Source organism: Panthera pardus, unplaced genomic scaffold (genome assembly GCF_024362965.1).
Source record: "Panthera pardus isolate Hobbes unplaced genomic scaffold, ASM2436296v1 HiC_scaffold_2, whole genome shotgun sequence".
NCBI classification, from domain to species: Eukaryota; Metazoa; Chordata; class Mammalia; order Carnivora; family Felidae; genus Panthera; species Panthera pardus.
The window spans coordinates 81,452,910-81,476,495 of NW_026526765.1; the positions used below are offsets into that span (position 1 = coordinate 81,452,910).

The following is a 23,586-nucleotide window of genomic DNA, read 5'->3' on the forward strand; positions in this document are numbered from 1 at the left end:
TGACAGTGATCTCCATGGTCCTCTTTAGAGCCCATTCAATGTTTTAAATCTTAACCTGAGACTTCAGTATTATTATTTTTTATTGCTATTCTCACTACTCATCTTCAAATTAAAATATCTGGACTTGCATAGTTATTATTATCTTTCCAGTTATACTACCAGTTTCTTTCCCTGCTATAGCCAGATCCAAACTCCATTCCCAACTGGTAACTTTCCCCTACTCCTACAGGGCCGATACTATTCCTGCTAATGAAGGGGCTTGTCCAGTGTTCTTTCTCAAGATGTTCGGTGTAACAAGCTCCTTCCAGTTTTAGGACCAGGGTGGGACAAGAGCAATTCAATCTACATTAAAAGATTCAGCATCTTCATTCAAAAGTGTCTAGACTTTTCTCAGTGAAGTGGTAAGTAGCAGAAACGAAGCAAAGATGCTTCTGGACTCATCCCAGTGTCAATTAGAGCTTCTCAAAGTTTCCACTGAAATATTCCCCTAAAGAGAGGAACTTGAGCAATACCCCTTACCACGCTCAAACCTAAATCCCCATCCAGGCTGCAGCATAAGTTCCCCACTGCAAGCCCAGGGCTTTAAGTTCTCAAGTTTTGTCTTTTCAGTCATAGTATATTCTTGCTGATTTAATATAAAATAAAGATTAAATTACTTACCAGCAGGTAAAACTAAAGGGTATGCATATTTATACTGTGATGTTCCCCCCCACCACCACATATTTTGCTTTACTACCAAATTGGCAAATCATAAGAACTCATGAAATTCTGAAAGGCAAGAAAACTCTTTTCTTTCTAGTGAAATCTAGCAAGACATGACATTTTACTGAACTGGTTAGTTAGCAACTACCTTTTTATAGGTGAACAGAAACGAAAGGATCATCAGTATTTGTTATTGGAATGGTTGCCATGTCAGACAAAAATCCTGTTTTTACTGGTCATTATGTCCAACTCTTCAGAGTAGTGGGAAAAGTTTATGATTCTGTGAACAAGAAGAATGAGACACTCAGAAATGTGCAACTCTGCCATAACACAAGAAGCAATGAAGTAGAGAATACAAACAAAACAGACACACACAAAAAAAGCAGTTTGCTTTGTTTTGTTTTGTTTTGTTACAAGCATTTTAGTACTCACTAGCTGTAGCCTTAAATGGAACAGTCTGTTACTAGGTCACTACCCATGAACATTCACAAATTATATACACTGTTAATAACTCCCCACACTAGACTCTAGAATTAGGAGACACCTTCAGCCACTGGGTTTTATTAACTCACTATGATTTCTAATACATGACTTAGTCCTGTTGCATTAACTGTGATTACAAGGATGTTTTGCTTACAACTCAGTCATGGTCTCAAAGCTTTTTATTGCAGGAGCTAAAAATGATGTAAATACAGTTGCTGTTCTAAACAACTGAGTTAGAAGTGTCACAGGGAGAGGCCAGCTGGGCTGCTCAGGCTGGCTTCAGGATGACATTGCCTCAGTCAAGTCACATTTTCCAGGGCTCATTCCTCAGTTTTGCAAGTCCAGAAACTTAATTTTGTCAGTGTGCCCAGAGCTGATCCTACTCAATGGATGAGTTTGTGCTAACTCAATGCACAAGAAGCCAGTGTATAACCTAGATTTGCTCATTTATAATGAGAAGGGTAACTATTAAAGGGCCTAGAAACTTATGATATGTGGCCAACACCTTCTTTTCCCTGTAGGGAAGTCTACATGGGAAGCCCACTATTATCCTTTCCGTTCAACAAACGTTTTGTTTTTTGAGAGAGACAGAGAGAGAGAGAGAGAGAGACAGAGAGAGAGCAGGGGAGAGGGGCAGAGGGGGGGAGAGAGAAAGAGAGAGAAAGAAAGAGAGAATCTTAAGCTAGCTCCATGCCCAGCGCAGAGCCTGACACTGGGCTCGATCTCAGGACCCTCGGATCAAGACTGATCCAAAATCAAGAGTAAGACACCCAACCAACTGAACTACCCAGGTGCCTCTCAACAAGCATTTATTAGGCATCTAAGGTATAGGTCATTTTGATCCCAAGGATGTTTTGCATATATGAATAAATGGTTTAATTGGAATTAAGCCAGCAAGTGGAAATTTGTGCCAATTTAAAACTTGCTCAACCTTCTACAGTTCTGTCTTCTGATTGGCAGATTCAGGCTTAGGAGAGACTAAGGTCTATCTACATGATGGGATTAGCCACAAAGATCATCCAACAGCCACATTTACAAAGCCATCTTCTAAATATGGTTCTTACCTAGAGCTTCAAAGGAATCTAATAGCCCACGGAACAAGTATGCAAACAACTGTACTAAATGCACTTGTGTTCTTTACTTCTAGATTCTCATATCAGGGAAAACTTGGTATCTTCTAAACTTCTAAAACTTAGAATCTTCCAGAGCCAACCTGGGCAATCGGGACTATCAATACCACCTGCTAATCAATATTAGGGCATTTCTAGAGTGAATTCTTCCTGAATTTTACAGCCACTTTAACCTGATATCCTTCTTGCTACAGGCCCAGCTATAATGTATCCTGGTCACCTAGATTTGCCCATGCATTTTTCCTGCAAAACTTTTCTAGTTTACCTTCTGTAATTCCAATTGGGGTAGAGGGGAGAACCAGACCATTATTCCTTTATCCTCCTGAAGAACTGTTCTTCTGATCCAAAGAGCCATTTGCTATACTTCCTTCTATCTTTCCTCTTGCTGTCATTTAGCAACCTCCCACTCAACCACCAACCTCCACTTCATACATTGTTCACTATTTTTCTCTCTGCTCCAAATATGTTCATGATCCTCCATGATGTCGATGTCCACATGAATTACTCTTTCAACTTCTTAGCCTCTCTTCTTTGGTGACCTTCGCCTCCACTCCACTTTATCCCTCCTTTTCAATGTCCTGTCCCTAGGCATTATCATTACCCACAACTGTTCCACACCTACAACAACACATTCAGATATTCCACAACCTGGACACACAACCTTCATCCTTCCATTTCCATCATTCAGTTGCTCCCTGCTCATGCTCTCATACAATATCCAAACCCTTGACCCTTCCATGTTCTCCTTCTCTGATAGCCCTCTTCTGTCTTTATTTCCCACCCTATCCATTTGAAATCCCATGGTGCATCTCTTTGTGTTTAGCCTCACATCCCTTGTTCTGTAGTCCTTCAGTCCAAAACTCCAACCCTGGATCAATCCAGCTGTCTGATTTTTTCTATACCCATATTTTAATGGCTAAATCTTACTATAGAAAGTCATCATGCAGATTGGTGGTGCTACAAATTCACAGTCTCCAACTTCAATTGAACACTGGGTATTTCTTGCCAAATGTGGTTATTGCTCTTATTCTCCAGAGTGGTTCAAGCCTTCTCATTGTCTTCTGTCTCAGACTTTGACATCTCCTCCCTCCTTATCTTCCCTAATGTTTTCTGTCCCAGAGAAAAAGGAAGCATCATGGGGTGCCTGGGTGGCTCAGTCGGTTAACTGTTGAACTCTTGATTTTGGCTCAGGTCATGATCTCACAGTCATGAAATTGAGCCTTGAATTGGGCTCCACACTGGGCATGGAGCCTGCTTAAGATTCTCTCTCTCCCTTCCCTCTTCCTCTCCCCTGCTTGTGCTCTTTCTCTCTCAAAAGAAAGAGAAAAGAAAAGAAAAAAGAAAAGAGAAGAAAAGGAAGGAAAGGAGAGGAAAGGAAAGGAGAAGAGAGGAAAGGAAAGGAAAGGAAAGGAAAGGAAAGGAAAGGAAAGGAAAGAAAAGAAAAAAGAAAAGACAAGACAAGACAAGACAAGACAAGACAAAGGAAGCATCAGATGGGGAACTACCCTCAGCTTCCCACTACTAAGCCAACAAATTTACATGTCACCACATACATCCTTTTCTTTGCCCTTCAGTTACCGTGCAATAGATTCCCTCATCTTATTTAAGGCTGGTACACCAGCCTCTGGTAGTGCTGTGTGTGCTTCCCCTTTTGACACTGGAGGAACTGCACTCCATCTGTTTCCCCTTTCTTCTCTGGTGTCTTCGACATTTACCTCTCTGCTATTCAATACTGTCAGTATTTAAACATGTCTGAGTCTCTAGTTACTATTTTTTCTTCCCCATTTGGCTCAAAGCAATTTTTTTTTTTTTAAAGAAAATATCTTTTAGTCCTGAGTTATTTAATTACTTCACTTGTCAGGACTTGTATGCTTATCTGTAGCAAATTTCTAGTGTTTTCAACAGACCATTTTAGATTTTTTTTTTTATTTTTTAATATATGAAATTTACTGTCAAATTGGTTTCCATACAACACCCAGTGCTCATCCCAAAAGGTGCCCTCCTCAATACCCATCACCCACCCTGCCCTCCCTCCCACCCCCCATCAACCCTCAGTTTGTTCTCAGTTTTTAACAGTCTCTTATGCTTTGGCTCTTTCCCATTCTAACCTCTTTTTTTTTTTTTTTTTTTTAACAGACCATTTTAAATGCTGCAAACTTGCTTACCTGGAAAATGGTTAGGACTTAAAACTCAAGTATTATACAAGTTTTTATTATTGTAAATTATGAAATATACAACAGTGCATGTTTTAATGAATAATTATAAAACAAATACCCATTTAACCATCATTCAGTTGAGGAAATACCCCAACCTATGCATCCCTTCTAGATACTTTCTCACACTTCTACAGGTGACCACCAATCTGAATTTTATGGTAACAGTTTCCCAGCTTTTCCTTATAAAGTTTAACTCTTTCTTTGCCTGCTCAGGCCCACTCTTCTCACTTCTCCACCCTGCTCTATATACGGGGAAGCTAGCTTGTACGAACTGTATCAACAAGCTCCATTGGCCTCTGGCTTCCACTTGCATTTATCAACAGGAAGATCAGATGGAGTGGAATGAAATAGGATATTTTCCTCCCCTGCCTCCTCTCCTGGAGAGTCTCCCCAAGGGCTAGCTGGGTTGGTTTTATTACTAACTGTGTTCACCAGGGTTAGGCAGAGAAACAGAATCAACATGGGGTGTGTGTGTGTGTGTGTGTGTGTGTGTGTGTGTGTGTGTGTGTGTGTGTTTATATATATAATACTGTTATACATCCTGAACTGACATAAAAGTCATATGTATATGTCATATATATGTATGTATATATGGCATACATATATATGAAGGAGAAGGAGAGAGAGAGAGAGATTTATTTTAAAGAATTGGCTCATACAATTGTGGAGGTTTGGTGAATCAAAAATCTGTGTGGTAGGTCAGCAGGCGGGAGACCTGGGGAAGAGTTGCAGTTCAAGCTCAAAGACTGCTGGCAGAATTCCTTCTTGCTTGAGGGAAGTCAGTCTGTTCTATTAAGGCCTTCAATTGATTGGATGAGGCCTACCCATATTATGGAGGTAATCTGCTTTACTCAAAATGCACTTATATAAATGTTAATCTAGAATGAATAAGTCACGGGAGTAAAAGGCACAGCATAGGGAATATAGTCAATGATATTATAATCATGTTGTATGGTGACGGATGGTAACTACACTTGTGGTGAACATAACATAACATAGAGAAGATGAATCACTATGCTGTACACCTGAAACTAATGTAACATTGTGTGTCAACTGTACTAAAAATGTGTTTAATAAATGTTAATTACATATTTTAAAACACCTTCACAGAAATCTAGAATAAGTTTGACAAATGTCTGGACACCATGGCCCAGTCCAGTTGGTATACAAAATTAAACATCACAACAACCAAAGGTCACTGTTCCTATGAGACTTAACTCTTCATGCAACTCTCTCCTTCTGCGTTCAATCTGCTTACCCCTTCCCATCTAAGGATAGTTATGCCTCCTGCTCTTATTGGCACTAGGACACTGTACCATTCCTTATAGCTTTTCCCAAACCCTTCCCACACCTCTTATTAAACAATCTTCACTTGCCTAGCTTGAGAATATCAATACACTACCCAAGTGTGTAATCCTAGAAAATAGAGTTGCCTGCTTTAGAACTTGATGGTGTGTGTATTCTGTTGTGTCATGCTTCCTCTGTTCAATGGTATTTACAGAAGTTTCACCCATATTGTTACATATGACAACAGTTCACTTATTTTCAGTACTGTCAATGTATCAGTATTTATATATCCATTCTAGGGTTAATGAATTTATGCATTGTTTCCAGTTTGGGGCTATCATAAACAATACTGCTATGACTATTCTTTACATATGTCTCTTTCCCTGTCCCTCTGCCCCTCCCCCCCATGCACCTGCACATGCTCCCACTCTCTCAAAAACTAAAAAAATAATAAAAATAAATAAAAGTAAGTCCTTTAAGTTCTTTAAAACCTTTAAAGATCAGCTGGTAATAATGCTTGTGAAGTAAATTTCTCTAATATAATTTCACAAAGGAAAATTAATTTCTGCTTTAAACAGGCTATGTTTCCACTAAAAGAATTTATACATTTTATAATATGCAAGCATGAAAAAATATTGCATTCAGGGGTTGCAAATGAAAAAAAAAAGAACTGAGCAATTTAGAGAATAATGAATGCTATTTCCAAGACTAAAACATTCAGATCTCTGCCAAACTCTTTCACTTCTACAAAAGTAAGTTTTAGTAAGACTGTGTATCTCTGTGTGTGTTTCTGTGGTGTGGTGTGTTTATGTGTATCTATTGTGTGAGAGACTGTCTTGTGTCCATGTGTCTGTGTTTCTGTGTGCATGTCTGTCTGTGCGTGTTTATGCATCTGTGGTATCTTGGGGGCAGGATAGAGAAGGTGGGATTTTAGTGGTATAAAAGAAAGGAAGGAATCCATTTCTGTTGGAACCCATCTTCCATTGGATAAGAAAAGAATAAAATACATTTATTTTTATTACCAAAAAACCCTTGACAATAGGTGAAATAATTGAATAATTTTATGTCTGTAAGTTTTAGACATTTTAATAAAACTTTATCACAAAAGAAATCCATGTCCATTGTTGTATAAGTTTCACATAAACACATCTGACCACCCATTGATAACCACTTTATATCCTTCCCGATATTTTGATGCATATATACATACATATTTTTGCAAAATGGGATTACTGTCAATAAACCTTTTCTTAGCAATATGACCTGAAGTCAACAAATACTTGTTAATTCTATTCCTAAACCATAGCAGAGTACAGGATATATGGAAAAAATTAAGAAAATATCTGTTAAATAAATGGAGGAATCCTTTATGGTTGTCTTTGGTAATATTTTTCCCGTTGGCATGTTTATATATTTATGAATTCCATATGAAGTGAGGATTTTAGGCCTTTGTTTTTTATATAACAAAGGCTGTTTCCCCCTATTTACATTTAATTTTAATTTTCCTCTTCCAAAAGAATAGAAAGTAACATTTGAACATATAGCTTAATCTCACTGAATAAAAAAGTCACCTGATTTAAATCAAATGGGGCTTCACTGCAACTTTTAAAGAAATAAATGAAGCAAATGCAATATATGAGAGCAAAGTGCTGACTGCTCCTCACTAGAGGTTCTGCTCTATTTAAATAAAGATATGGGAGTGATTTGTAGATAGTAGTGCAGAATATGCCAAAAAGCAGTACATTTTTGAGTCAGAATGTCTTGGTTCTTATCCCACTTGTGCCCTTCTGCAGCTGGGTGATAAGGGAAAAATCACTTAATGCCTCTAAGTATATGTAAGCAAATGGTCTCTAAGTAGTATTTCATCCCTTAAAGATTATTTCCAGAATAGATACTTATTCTTAAATATGAAACAATATATCTAAACCCCCAAATCAGGCTCGGTTTCTCTGCCATAAATTTGATGGTAACATGAGAATATATATATGTATATTATCCTGTTTTATTTTTGCCATAATTATTTTTAAATACCTGGGTTTTTTGAGTTATGTTTAATACTTCTCGCAGAGAAGGTTTTGTTTTGTTTTGTTTTGTTTTTTTTCTCTCTGTTGGCAGAGTTGGTAGAGAGTCAACTCTGTTGACTAAAAGCAAGTATTTTGTGTTCTTAATTTCTCCCTTGAGAGAATCTTGGTATCACGAAATGGAACTATTAGTACAGTTGTAAATGGAACAAGCTACTGAATGATCCTTTAAATATACTCCATTAACTTTAGTTCAGTAAAAGTAACATCATGGGGTATTTTAGTCCACTGTGTTTTGTTGTTTTTTTTAAAACTAGGATATTATTAAATTAGAAACCTAATTTTACTATAGGCATTATTTATCTCCATTTTATAGATGAGGAAACCCAGAGTCTAGGAGATTAACAATGTGTCCCATTTTTTAAAGTAGGAGAGCTGAGACATGAACACAGGTTAGCCTGGCTCCAATCACTCTGAAAACACCATTCTCCTAAATATATATACATCCTGTCCATTCATGGAAACGTGCCCAGCTGAACCTCAGCCTGGCAAAAATAAATGCTCAATAGTTATTGTAACCACTTTATTACAGGAGAACTCAGTGGTGTGCAAGCTGAAAGTAACAATCTCCTTTCTCCAGCTGTCCTTCAAATTTGCACTGTTCTGACTCTCTGTGCTCCACCTTCACTATCTTGAAATCCCAGGTAGATTTTGTAGTTCTGTGCTGGCTCTCATGTAATAAATGAAGTTTTAGTACCTAGAGTCCAGTCTGGGGTAATAATCCAAACACTAATCTCATTCCATTTAAAACTTTCCTTTCCTAGTTGAGTTTTGCTGGGGGTTGGAGGGTGGGGGCGGAAAGCTCTTACTTAACTATGTGGTTGTGACTAGCTTTGGTGCCCTCGGGAACCACAAATAGTCAAAGGTGACTGTGCTATATGGAACCCTACTGGTAACCTCCTATTGCACTTTTATCTGGTTTACCATTCTGAGAAGCCCATGGGCTTCTAGCAGCCTTCCTCCCTCACACTGCCCCTTCAGGTGGAGTCTATTTTGTGGAGATGTTAGGCTGGGTCCCTCCACAGGTGCCCATATCTAATCCACAGCTTGCTCCCAAATAGCCTTCCCTTTCTTTCCTCTTGAATAGAACGTGCCCATTTCATTCCAGCTCCATTGGTTTTGCCTACTTGCCTTTCCCACCTTTCTTCCTCTCTGTCAATTGAAATGTAATTCCAGCTAATCTCAACACACACCCTTCCCCATGAAGCTTTTCCAGATTTACCTATTCCTTCAATGGTTTTCCCAGTTTGAAGTCCTGAGCACTACAGTCTGCCCCCCCCCCAAAAAAAAGGCAATTTTACCTAAGAATATCTTGGATGAAGCAATAAAAATGATCAATTTTATTAAATATTGACCCTTGGATATATGTCATTTTAATATTGTGTGTGAGTTAATAGGAAGTATGCATAAAGCCCTTCTGCTGCATACTGAAATACATGATTGCCTCAAGGAAAAACTAATATTATACTTGTCCTGACCTGTGACTTGAATTAGTGACTTTTTCCATGGAATATAATTTTCACTTGAAAGAACACCTGACAGAAACCATGGTTATATAGCATTGAGTGTTTGCCAGGGTATTTTTTAAAAAATGAAAGAAGGTTGTCATTTCAAGGAAAACAAGTGACAGTGTTTAATGCCAATGATAAATTTAGAACAAAAATTAGAATTTGGGAAAACTTACATCTGGCACCATAAGTTTGACAACTTGTGGTGGTTATGTAGCTATGTCCCAATATTCTTTGATCCAGTTCTCCTCAAGAGGCAGGGCTTAGTTTCCCAACCATTGATTGTGGGCTCAGCCATTTCTACTAAATAGAATATGGCTGAAGTGATGAGCTGTCATATTGAGATTAGGTTATAAAATGACTATGCTTCTGTCTTAGGTGAGCTCTTTTATATTCATATTCTCTCTCTCTCTCTCTGTCTCTCATCACTCATCTAGGACAAGCTTTCAGGTTGTGAGGTAGCCCTGGGAGAAGAAAGCCAACTGCTACACCTTGAAAACACTCAAGCAGCCTATGGAAAGGTTCACTTGGCAAGGAACTGAGGCTTGCAAGCAACCATGTGAGTAAACTTGGAAGTGGATCCTCTGAAGCCTGCCAAATGGCACATGAGTCAGTTTGGAAGTAGTCTGTCTCTCAGTTTAGCCTTGAAATGACTGCAGCCCAGCCAACAGCTTGATTGCAACCTTTTGAAAGACCCTGAACTGGAACCACTCAGCTAAGCCACTCTGGATTCCTGACCCACAGAAACTGTGAAATAGTTAAAATTTATTGTTCTAAGTTGCTAAGTTTGAGTAATTTGCTATGCAATAATAGATGATACTATAGCTTCCCCAAACTTAAAGACTTTTCTGATAAGAGCAGTGGTAATATTAACAAAGAGGGGTTTTTTTTGGGGGGGGGAGGGGAGAATAGGGGAATACTGGGAAATTGTTGAATGATGAAACATGCCAATGGAAGGTCTACATAAATCAAAGGACCAAATGATTATCCAAATGATCGATGCATGATGCCACGAAATCATGCATTAGTAAAAGATCCAGTCAAAGTACACAACAGACCAATAAATTTAAATGTAACAAGAGTATATGATTTCTATGTTGCAACTAACCCTTAGGAAACTACCACCTATTGAATGCTGTTACAGGATCAAAGAAGACTGTCCACACTTATCAGCAAAGAGTATTGACACACTCCTTCCTTATACAACTACATATCTGTCTAAGCCTGAAATTTCCTCATGTATTTCAACCAAAATAATGTACTGTAACAGATTAAATTCAGAGGCAGATTTGAGAAGCCAGATGTTTTCCATAAAATTAGACATGTGAGAGATTTGCAAAAACATAAACAATATCACTCATCTCACTACGTGTTTTATTTTGAAAACTATAGTGATTTTTCATGAAAAGACTGTTATTGTTATTTTAAAAGAAACTGTATTAGTTGTATACTGCTGTGTCACAAGTCATGCCAAAATTTAGTGGCTTCACAGTATTTATTTCTTATCTCACCATTTCTGTGTGTCAGGAATCCAGGTGCAGCTTCTTTGGGTTCCTCTGGCTCAAGGTCTCTCCCAAAGTTGCCTACATTCAAGGTGTCCGCAGAGCTGCAGTCATCTTAAGGCCTGCCTGGGGCAGATCAGCTGCTCAGCACGCTTACATGGCTGTCAGCAGGACCCAGTTCCACACTGCTGTCGATCAGACACATCAGTTCCTTGCTATATCGGTCTCTCCACAGGAAAGTCACAACATGGCAGCTGGCTTCCCTCAAAGAGACACAGAGACAGGGGCCACAGTCTTTCTGCAACCGAATCTTGAAAGTGGCATCCCATCATTTTGGCCGTGTCCTTAAAAAAAAAAAAAAATCAATTAATCCAGCACATGCTCAAGGGGAGGGGATTACACAAGGGCATGAATACCACCAGGTAAGAATCATTGGGGGCCCTCATAAAGACTGCCTACCATATGAATTAACAAGTATTTTCTAAATTTCTCAGCATTAATTTCTAATAAGTTATTATCAATAGATACAAATCACATAAACAAAAATTTGGGGGGGTTCTCAATAATTTGTAAGAGTGTAAACAGCTTTTGAGACCAAAAAGTTGAGAATTGCTATTCTATTAATACAAACATTGGCTTTCCACATGGTAAAGATGCAGGGCATTTTTTCAAGAGCTGATAATTCATGTCTTACTTTTATTATTATTCATAACTATAAACTCTTTTCCCCAAAATGATAGTATTTACAATAGCATTATAAGATACACAAGTACATAGTGAAATACAGTAATGTTTGCCAGAAGTACATATACAGTGGGTATAGTATCAAGACTTATGAGTACTATATATACCATATATTTATCACATATCTGAGAATACTTCATTAAAAATTTTTCATAATACTTATTCAATATACTAAGTGCTTACATTGATACCACTCAATAATTGGTGATTTTATTATTATTTTATTCAGCAAATATTTGGAAAACTCTGGACAAAGAATAGTATTACAGTTAGAGATTTATATAAAGTTTCTAACAAATAATTTAAGGCAATATTCCGATGTGATTTCCATGAAACAGAATTTAATGATAAAATGAATGAACTGCAAGACTTTGGGGTGTGGAGAAAGGAGAGGAAGGAGGAAGAGAAGACATAGAGAATAGCCAGAAATAAAACACAAACTTATCTTATGAAAGAAAAAGAAGGTTATGTTAAGAAGTATGGGATATCGCTAGCATCAGATACTTATAAAACTCAAAAAGAATGAAGACTGAAAAAGTCTTAGATTTGGTGATAGGACTTTAACACACACACACACACACACACACACACACCCAAAAAACCAAACAAACAAACAAAAAAAAAACACCCCGCACAGGGCCAGAATCAAATCTAAGTAGGAAGTAAGAAAGCTGAGACCACAAAGGGAAGAGAAAACTTTAGTCAGTAACAAAGTAACCAAAGAAGGTTGCGAGATCTAAGGAACAGGAGATCTAAATTTGTACCTTCCTACTGTTCTTTAAGAACCAAAGAACTGACAGCATTTACTCTTTATACAAGCCAATAAGGGTCAATTTTGAATTGTATTCAATTACATTAAACCAAATGGTTTGATAAACTAAATTTTAGGGCTGCCTGGGTGGCTCAGTCAGTTAAACATCTGACTTTGGGTCAGGTCACTATCTCACCATTTGTGGGTTCGAGCCCGGTGTTGGCTCTGTGCTGACAACTCAGAGCCTGGAACCCACTCTGTGTCCCCCCCCCGCCCCTCCCCTGCTCGTGTTTGGTCTCTCTCTGTCCCTCAAAAATAAATAAAAAACGTTAATAAAAAAAATTTAATAAACTAAATTTTAGAGATACTGCTTTGACTAAGAATTTTTCTATTTTTTTTTTCTTGCCAGTATGCTCTAAGTCTATCCTTGATTTGTTCCCTATACTAAGTGTCCCTAATATCTGGTTTGATCCTGGAAAAACTACAGTTACAAAAATTTGCATGACTATCTGTGATAATGTCTCACAATTGCTAAGGTCAAAAAAAATTTTAAGAGCTCTGTTTCAACTCCCTTACTTTAATGATCAATAAATTTGAGGCAAGGGAATGTAGTTCCTACAGGTGGCCACATCAAGCCTGGCACTAATATCCCAGGTCTCTTAACTTCTAATCCTGGGGTCCCTTATTGGCATCACATTATGCAACATTACTTTTGATGATATTTTCCAAAATTACTGCTGGTGTAATTTTAACAAAAAACTTGATACTTTGGGAGAAAGGGTTTGAGGGCGAATAAACCTCTGAAAAATAAGGAACACTGAATTGACAAGAATTGAAAGGTGTTAGCTTTTAGGATTAAATATTTCTGCTCCCTGGTACTATTTTTGGGCTTCCTAAATCCATCATTCCTTTTCTTCAAAATGATGTATGGCAGGACCTTGTCTCTTGAGCCTTCGTTTCATCACAAATAAATCAACCACATTCTGCCCCATTTACTCTTCTCCACAGACTGAACTCCAAACCTCTGGGGCCAGAGGATCTCCAATTTAAGCTAGGAGCGCAGTTCTCTGGGTCCGCATTTAAATCTCAGTTGCTAGGGCCCGAAGCACTCCCAAAATTGAGGGATGAGTTGTAGGAGATGGCAAGAAAACCCCTCGGAGCCTGCGCCATATCCCGGGGCCCTTGAGAGGTCCTGAGTGTTACAATACCACACACGCAATTCAGGACCCTCCTTCCTGCGCCTGGAGACCAATGTCTCTGTCCCAGGCTCCAACTGGCGTGGCTCTGCCCTGTGCGTGACGTATGACGTCACACGTTTGGCACGTGCCACCAGATCTGCAAGGACTATCCCAGAGGCTCGTGGTTACACGTGTTTGGAAGTGGGAGGAGGTGGGCCTTAGGCTATTGGTTTTTCATTTCCAAGTGGGAGGCTGCTGGTGGAGGGCAGAGGCTGCAGCCTTCTGGGCTGGGCGGGCCTGGGACAGATGCGTTAGTAGTGTCCGAGCTCGAGCTCCGAGGGCAAGGAGGCAGCCCGCACCTGGCACCTGCACCAGCACCTGCACGGAGCGCACCGCACCCTCCTTCGTACAGCGCAATTCCAGGAGAGCTGGCCTAGGTGAGGACAGCCCTCAGTGCCATCAGCACCTTGTCGCCGCTACCCCAGGCTACCTTCTGCTGAGAACAGCTCTGTTTATTGAAAGGAGGAGGGATCTTTCATCTTTATTTTTTCAACTGGGTGATGATGAAACTTCAACCAAGAGATTTTGAGCTTTAGCGAAATGACACCATTACCTGAAAGTAAAGTAAACTTTATGTAGAATATAAAGGTACTTAGTTTTTAAAAACATACTGATTTTGCCCCCAAAGGCTAAACAATAACTATTCAAAATGGTATACATCCCTGACGTCTCAGGTCTTCCTCATTTTTTCACGGGAGTTCTTCCTTGACATGTCAATTGATAGTGACCCAGTCTTCTCTGTATGTTGATCTATTTCATTCCAGTATCACATGGGATGACCTCGTTTATTTGCTTGTTTATAGTGTCTTCTATAATGCAAGTTCAAGGAGAGCTATGATCCGGTCTGTTTTATTTATCTGCTCCAGCTTCTGGCACAGTGCCTAATGTTTGTTGATTAGATGAAATGTTTTCTGACTCTGGCCACCCAAAGCTGGCACCCTTGCTCTTGCTTGCATAAGTGACAACATCCTCTGTATGTCAGTGTTCTTGTGTTCATAATATTTTATTGTAATTGTCGCTGAATATGTCTGTGCTACACTACGTGCTCCTTTATTTAGAGTAAGGACTTTTATTCATTTTTGTCTCCCATGTGCCTGGCATACAGTGGACACTCAGATTTTTATTGAAAAGGTGGAAGTTATCCAAAATAAAATTTTTAATAATCTGTATCTTTTCTAAACTTTAGACTAGAAGAGTATTTCTCCTCTTTTTGGTATTTTTTTCCCCCTGATACTGAAAGCCACTCACTCCAACTAAGAGAGGTAATAATATGTGTGGTGAAAAGAATTCAAAATTTTGAATAGAGAATCTAGATAAGAGTCTCTGTTCTGCTATTTTCTGGTTTGGAGATACTCTAAATTTTTCAGAGCCTGGTTCACCATTTGTAGATAGAGATAATAATACTTACATATGGTCTATGTAACCATTCTATTTCTTTAGATAGAATCCTAAAAAAAAAGCCAAACAAAACACAACAAAACAAAAGTGGCTTAATACACTCTTTCAAAAGAAAAAAAATAAAGATTCTCCATTCTCCCATCCTCTGCTTAGATAACACATATTAGACATATTTAGTTTTGAGTTTGATTGAAACTTATTCATGTACAAATGTGTAAAAACCACAAATTAGGCAGATACAATTTAAATCATTGGTCAGAAACACTTTATTTTAAATAAAAGGCATTGTTTTTTACATAAATGTTACATATAATCTTTACAATTTAGGACTGTAGGTTATTTATTAGTCTTTTAACATGTAAAAATTGTGTACAAAATAACTTAGAAATACCTAAGAGGATTGGTTGGTACTGGCTGAAAATAAATGTAGTCTCATGACAAGTTGAGATAAATTCACACCTAGTTAATTAAGTCTTGTCAGCGCTCCATGTCAAAGAGGTGTCATTGACTTGCTGTTAACGTGTTTGGTGGAAATAAAGAATGGGATCCATCATTCAGTATTCATTTTTGCCACTGTTGAACGAACATAATTTTCTTTTTTGATAATTATGTAGAATTACATGGAATAACTAGTTTTCTTTTTCATTGTGCTTGAACATTATTGGTTTGACCAGAGAGATACTTAAGTATTTGGGTAATTAAGTTATACATTCTGTGACCCTAAGTGAAGGGACCAAAATACACAATCTGTATTGGTTCCTGCAAAGGTTATTGCAGAAGTGGATAAATTTAAGACTTCTAACCAAAGGCTATAAGAAATGTGGACTATGAATACTTAAGTGTATTTAATATGTATTTATTTGCTTTACTTGACATGCTTCAATTTAGATTGCTTGTTTCCTAGGTGGAAGAATCTATCAAGATATGTAGCTGCTCAAAAACCCTTATTGGACAATGATAACTACAGATTGATGAACGATATGTAAGAAAAGAATGATTTTAATTTAAAATGTAAATTTATAGCAAAATTTTCTAATACTAAAATAAGATCTATTTTTCAATCACAGGTATATATATGTATTATGTATATGGCATATATATATGGTGTGTATATATATATATATATACACACCATATATGTATATATATATATATATATATATATATATATATATATAACGTAGTTTACATTCACCATAAAACCTGAACAAGTTACTAGTAAAAGAAATGGCTTCTCTTGGTTCATAGAAAATAGCAATAAGGAGTTGATTCTGTCCCACTGGATGTAACCTCCAATAGAATAAGGGTTTTGTTTATTTTGTTATTTTGTTCACTCAGTGCTGAACAGTGAAGGCACATAGTAGCTGCTCAGTAAATACTGAATAAATGAGAGAAGCCTCCTCCCTGTTATTACTGGAATAGCCATTAATGATAATTTTGTCACAAAAGTCATTATAGGAATTTGCTCTCCAGGTTTTTATTGTCTTATTGTTTTTATTAAATATTAGGAAATCACATATATTTATAAATCGTTGCAAGACATAAATAACTATAGTACATTGACATTTGTGCACACGATTAAGTTTTAGAAAAAAGTAGGGTACTATTACCTTGGAAATTGTTGTGTGCGCTTGGACAAATCCTGTGTCTTAGTCTCACCCTCCGAGATAGCAACCAGTACACTGAATTTTGTTTATTGTTCCCTTTCTTCTTCTATAGTTTTACCACACATAGGTGTACTCCTAATATATTGCTTAGTTTTGAATATTTTTGAACTTCATATAAATGAGATCTTGCTATTTTTTCTGTATCTTTTCCTCATTCAATATTATTACATTCCTGAGATTTTTTTCATGATGTTGTGTGTAGCTATATTTTTTAATTTTTACTGCTGTGTAATTAACTATTATGGATATATTATAATTTGTTAACTCTGTAGTTAATAGATGTTTGAGTTGCTTACATTTTTTTCATATTACAATTAGAGCAGCAGTGAACATTTTAGTCCATGTATCCTGGTGCCAGAGGGGATTTTTCCAGGATTGAAATTGGTGGCCACAGCTAAGCATATCTTCACTGGTACTTCATAATACTGTTTTTCGAAGTCATCATGCCAATTTACATTCTTATTACCACTGAATGAGAATTTCTGAGCTCTACATTACTGCTAGCACTTGATACAAGATGAAAGCAATGAGAATTGCAAGGAAAACTTGAATATAATTTATGGAAGATTTGAACATTGTTTTACAGTGACAGAGCTAATAGGCAGAAATTAGTGGGCTATATAAGAATTTTAATAATGTAATCAATAAACTGAATTTTTTCATAATGTAAATATGTACTTATACATTTTTTGACTGAAGAATATATGGTTCCTTTGTATGATTTAGGACATTTATAAAAAATTGGTCATGTACTTGTTCACAAAAGAAACATTAAAATCAGGAAAGTAGACATTTTATGGGCAATATTCTCTGATCTAAAAGCCAATCAAGTAGAAACAATAATAGAGTATCAAATCTAAATGACTTGGAAATTATAAAACATAATTAAGATTGTTCTTGGAGCAAAGAGGAAATCACAGGAAGTATTATAAAGAACTCTTTAAAAAATTTATGGGATAAAGTAAAAGATTTATTTAAAGTACTTTCATTATTGAAGAAGAAAGACTAAAATAAGTAAATTTTGTACTTAAATTCTTTCTGAGTATAAATTAAAGAAGAAATAAAGAAGAATGTATAAGATGAGAAATAATATAGATACAGAAGATTAAAATAATTACATTCAGCTCAGTGACAACATACTTGAAAATCTTATATAAGAGGATTTCCTAATGAGACATAAATTATTAAAATGGCCCAAGAAGAAGAAAATTTTAATATAAAATTAACATATATGAAATGTATAAGTTGGTAAATCTAATTTTTAAAACAATAATCAAGACTAAATACTTCCACAATGGAATTCTAGCTAGCATTTAAAAAAAGCAAGGGGTGAATTTTATTGTATATAAAATAAACTTCTGGGGTTTTTTTTTAAGATTTTTTTTCAATATATGAAATTTATTGTCAAATTGGTTTCCATACAACACCCAGTGCTCATCCCAAAAGGTGCCCTCCTCAATACCCATCACCCACCCTCCCCTCCCTCCCACCCTCCATCAACCCTCAGTTTGTTCTCAGTTTTTAAGAGTCCCTTATGCTTTGGCTCTCTCCCACTCTAACCTCTTTTTTTTTTCCTTCCCCTCCTCAATGGGTTTCTGTTAAGTTTCTCAGGATCCACATAAGAGTGAAAATATATAGTATCTGTCTTTCTCTGTATGACTTATTTCACTTAGCATAACACTCTCCATTTCCATCCACGTTGCTACAAAGGGCCATATTTCATTCTTTCTCATTGCCACGTAGTATTCCATTGTGTATATAAACCACCATTTCTTTATCCATTCATCAGTTGATGGACATTTAGGCTCTTTCCATAATTTGGCTATTGTTGAGAGTGCTGCTATAAACATTGGGGTACAAGTGCCCCTATGCATCAGTACTCATGTATCCCTTGGGTAAATTCCTAGCAGTCCTATTGCTGGGTCATAGGGTAGGTCTATTTTTAATTTTCTGAGGAACTTCCACACTGCTTTCCAGAGCGGCTGCACCAATTTGCATTCCCACCAACAGTGCAAGAGGGTTCCCGTTTCTCCACATCCTCTCCAGCATCTATAGTCTCCTGATTTGTTCATTTTGGCCACTCTGACTGGCGTGAGGTGATATCTGAGTGTGGTTTTGATTTGTATTTCCCTGATAAGGAGCGACGTTGAACATCTTCTCATGTGCCTGTTGGCCATCCGGATGTCTTCTTTAGAGAAGTGTCTATTCATGTTTTCTGCCCATTTCTTCACTGGGTTATTTGTTTTTCGGGTGTGGAGTTTGGTGAGCTCTTTATAGATTTTGGATACTAGCCCTTTGTCCGATATGTCATTTGCAAATATCTTTTCCCATTCCGTTGGTTGCCTTTTAGTTTTGTTGGTTGTTTCCTTTGCTGTGCAGAAGCTTTTTATCTTCATGAGGTCCCAGTAGTTCATATTTGCTTTTAATTCCCTTGCCTTTGGGGATGTGTCAAGTAAGAAATTGCTGCGGCTGAGGTCAGAGAGGTCTTTTCCTGCTTTCTCCTCTAGAGTTTTGATGGTTTCCTGTCTCACATTCAGGTCCTTTATCCATTTTGAGTTTATTTTTGTGAATGGTGTGAGAAAGTGGTCTAGTTTCAACCTTCTGCATGTTGCTGTCCAGTTCTCCCAGCACCATTTGTTAAAGAGACTGTCTTTTTTCCATTGGATTTTTTTTTAAGATTTGTTTTAATGTTTATTTATTTTAGAGAGAGAGAGCGTGCAAGTGCAAACAGGGTAGGGGCAGAGAGAAAGGAAGACAGAGGATCCAAGGCAGGCTATGTGCTGACAGCAGATATGCAGGGCTGATGCATGGCTCATACTCATGAACCATGAGATCGTGACATGAGCCGAAGTTGGACACATAACCAACTGAGCCACCCAGATGCCCCTATACCTCTGTTTTAAAAAAGGATAAAGAAAGAAAAAGGGATACTAAATACTCTGAAAGATACAAGCCTTCTCAATTCATAGTCACATAAATTTAGGACTCACCTGTTTGTACAGAAAAGAAAGCCAAGGACAAATCTCACTTAGGAATATAGTTACGAAAACTATATATGAAATATGAGCAAGTGAATCTAGCAAAATATCAAAGCAATAATATGCTATCATCAGGTACACATTATTTTCCAGGAATGCAAAGATGGTTGCAATATCAGGAAAGCTAATACAGAATTTATTATATGAACACATTGAGAGGAACAAAAAAGAAGTGATCACATCTATAGATTATGAAATGGAAGCTGATAAAATTCACCATTCCTAATAATAATGAACAAAACCAGAATGGGCATAGAGGGAAACTAAATATGATTTAGATAATTTAGAATAACATTTTCTGTTGTTTTTTTGGTAAAAAATTGAAATAAAATATTGAAGCTGTTTTCATTGAAAACAATCATAATTACTCAACATTGTGTTTTGAAGTCCTGGTGAATGTATTTAAATAAGATAATAAAATAATTGATATGGACACAGGAAAAAGTAAGATGAAATTATCTTTTTCCCCCTTTGATGTCAGTGAATACATAGAAAATCTAAGGGGTGCCTGGGTGGCTAGTCGGTTGACCTCTGTCTTCGGCTCAGGTCATGATCTCACAGTTGGTGAGTTCAAGCTCCGCATGGGCTCTGTGCTGAAAGCTCGGAGCCTGGGTTCTGCTTCGGATTCTGTGTCTCCCTCTCTCTCCACCCCTCCTCCACTCACGTGCTCTCTGGCGCTCTCTCTCTCTCTCTCTCTCTCTCTCTCTTTCAAAAATAAACATTAAGGGGCACCTGAGTGGCTCAGTCGGTTAAGTGTGCGACTTCGGCTCAGGTCACGATCTCACTGTCTGTGAGTTCAAGCCCCGCGTCGGGCTCTGTGCTGACAGCTCCGTCGGAGCCTGGAGCCTGTTTCAGATTCTGTGTCTCCCTTTCTCTCTGACCCTCCCCCATTCATGCTCTGTCTCTCCCTGTCTCAAAAATAAATAAAACGTTTAAAAAATATACAAAAATAAACATTAAAAAAATTATTTAAATTTAAAAAAAAATTGTTTTCAGCGTTTATTTATTATTGAGAGAGAGACACACAGAGCATGAGCAGGGGAAGGGCAGAGAGAGGGGGAGACACAGAATCCAAAGCAGGCTCCAGGCTCCGAGCTGTCAGCACAGAGCCCAATGTGGGGCTCGAACTCACAAACTGCAAGATCATGACCTGAGCCGAAGTTGGTCGCTCAACCGAGCCACCCAGGCGCCCCTATTAAAAAAAATTTTTTTTTTAATAAAAAGTTAATTTTTAGAGAAAGAAAACCTAAGAAAATTTAGGAGACTGAATGTTTAACTTAGGGCCTGGATAAACTTTATTAACAGAAAAACCAGAAGCTTTAGAAAGAAAATATAGTTTAATTTGACTGTGTGAATATTTAAAAATTTAAAAATGCCTTTCCGGTTTTTTACATAAATATAATTTTTTAAGACAATGCACTTTTCAAAAATTTATTTGAAGTTTTTTATTTATTTATTTTGAGAGACAGAAAGAGCAAGCAGGGCAGGGGTAGAGAGAGAGGGAGAGAGAGTGTGTGTCAGTGTGGAGTCTGATGTGGGGCTTGATCCTAATAACTGTGAGATCATGACATGAGCCCAAACCAAGAGTTCCTAGTTTATCATAGTGGGGAATGATATTGAAGCCCAGAATATAAGTAGTAGGGGTGTTCTTTACGGGTCTAGCAATGTTTCTGGCCATTCCAGTCTGTACAGCTAGACAAAAAATGCATGCTTAAAAATCATTTTCAATTCTCTTTAACATTACAATGTTTTATTTTGTTCTTTTATTTCCTGAGTAGGTCTATTTTTGCTCTTATGCTGAAATTTTGATTCTTAACATTATTAACTAAAACATGTGTTTATCTTGCACTGTAAGAAGCATAATTTCAAATAACAAAACTAATATTAAAACTAATGAGAAAATGACTGAATGAAATTTAAAAGGTCGTTGTAGTTCTTTTTGTCCTTGTAGTGTTCTGAGCTGTGTTCTTATTTTTTTAAATGTTTATTTGTTTATTGAGAGAGATAGTGAGAGAGAGAGAGAGAGAGAGAGAGAGAGAGAAAGGAAGCAGGGGAAGGGCAGAGAGAGAGAAGGAGAGAGAGAATCCCAAGCAGGTAGAGCCTGATTTGGGGCTTGAACTTACGAACTGTGAGATCATGACCTGAGCCAAAATCAAAAGTTGGATACTTAACCAACTGAGCCACCCAGGTGCCCCTGAGCTGTGTTCTAAAGTCACTGGACTTAAATCATTTTTAGGTGTTGCAAGAAATTTTAATATACAGCTATTTTTTAAAATTTCTTTGTTTTAGGGATTAGTTCTTAAAAATACATATTTTGAAAGTTTTTACATATGTATGCTTTTTATCTCTGTTGCATTACATATTTTCATTTACTTTACTCATGTTTAATACTATACATATTAACTTGCTACACTTTTATTTTATATTTTCAGATATACAGATTAATAGACGGTCTGCAATGAATATACCCAGAATTATTTACCAAATAAAAAAGCAGAAAGGGAAATCAAAGACAAATGTTCTTGTTGTATCTGTTTTCAAGTTCTTATTGATTGAGCTCATAATGAATTAATTATATCAGTTAATTAATTAGGACATGTCACATGAGTTAGTATTCACTATGATGGGTAAAGTGAATAAAAATAAAGTGCTTCATATGTAGGGGAAAAGTTTTCTTCCCATAATGTGTGATAAACATTGTATGTATGTGTGTATATGTATGTATTTATGTATGTAATGTGTCTTATGTGTTCTGTAGTTACATATCAGTTGGTTGACTCCATGACGAATTTGTTAATGGTAAAATTTTTCATTCTATCTGAAGTATAAGTAATATACTTGATTATATTCATTCAGGAAATATTTTGTAATATTGTAAAATTATAAAAGCACTGTCCAGGTTTTGGGAATACAGCCTTGAGTGAACCAAGACCCTGAACTCATGGAGCTTATATTGTGTTGTGGGAAACAGCCAACAAAAAGTCTGACCTTGTCAGCTTCCTACCATCTAACCAACCTCCACAATTCCTACAATTGGGTGGTAGTGCTAACATTGCAATTTCTGTCTCCTATATGTCCTGCCGTTTTACTGTAACTATTTGAAGACTTCCATTGGGCTTTCCAAGTCTACTCAATATTAATGGTACCCCACTGAAATTATAGAAGAGAATTATTAAAGAATTTTTCAGAGGAAACAAAATGTTATAAATATATCTGTTTTGAAATATTTTTGAAAAATGTGTATTTATAAGATATATAGCAGATATTTAGTTGGGTATTAAAAAGATGATTTTTTGCCTTGCAGAAGAATTTTATTTATGGTTACTTTTATTTTTTATTTATTTTTACATATATTTTTAAATATTTTTAGTATTTTTAATATTTAAACATATTTTTAAATATTATATATTTATTTTGAGAGAGAAAGAGAGAGTGGGAGTGGAAGAGGAGCAGAGAGAGAGGGTGGAAGAGAGAATCTCAAGCAGGCTCTATGGGGTCAGTGCAGAACTCACAAACCCTAAGATCATGACCTGAGCCCAAATCAAGAGTCAGAAGCTTAACCAACTGAGCTACCCAGGCTCCCCTCTAGGGTTACTTTTACAAAATAAGTTCCCCTAATATTTTTCAAATGATTTAAGTTAGAAATATCCTGTTGACACACAAGCTGTCTCTAATTCTTACTATAATGAGAAGGTCTGTATATTTTCTCTTGTGACCCAGGATTTCCCAAGCTTGGTCAACTTATGATTGTAAGTAGGATCACAAGAATAACAATAACCTATTCTTCAGTGGCTTTGCTCCACCTGCAGAACTTCAAATCTGTACAAAGGCTTGAATCTTC

The 23,586-nt window shown here is 36.9% G+C and overlaps 1 long non-coding RNA gene across 1 annotated transcript; it reads right to left on the minus strand.

The window, feature by feature from the left end:
• Positions 1-804: 804 nt before the first annotated feature.
• LOC128778283 (uncharacterized) lies at positions 805-11,253 on the minus strand. Its single transcript, XR_008423799.1, has 2 exons — positions 10,919-11,253; positions 805-982 (listed from the first exon to the last, which is right to left on the minus strand). It is a non-coding gene; the product is annotated as an uncharacterized LOC128778283 (long non-coding RNA).
• Between the last annotated feature and the right edge of the window lie 12,333 nt (positions 11,254-23,586).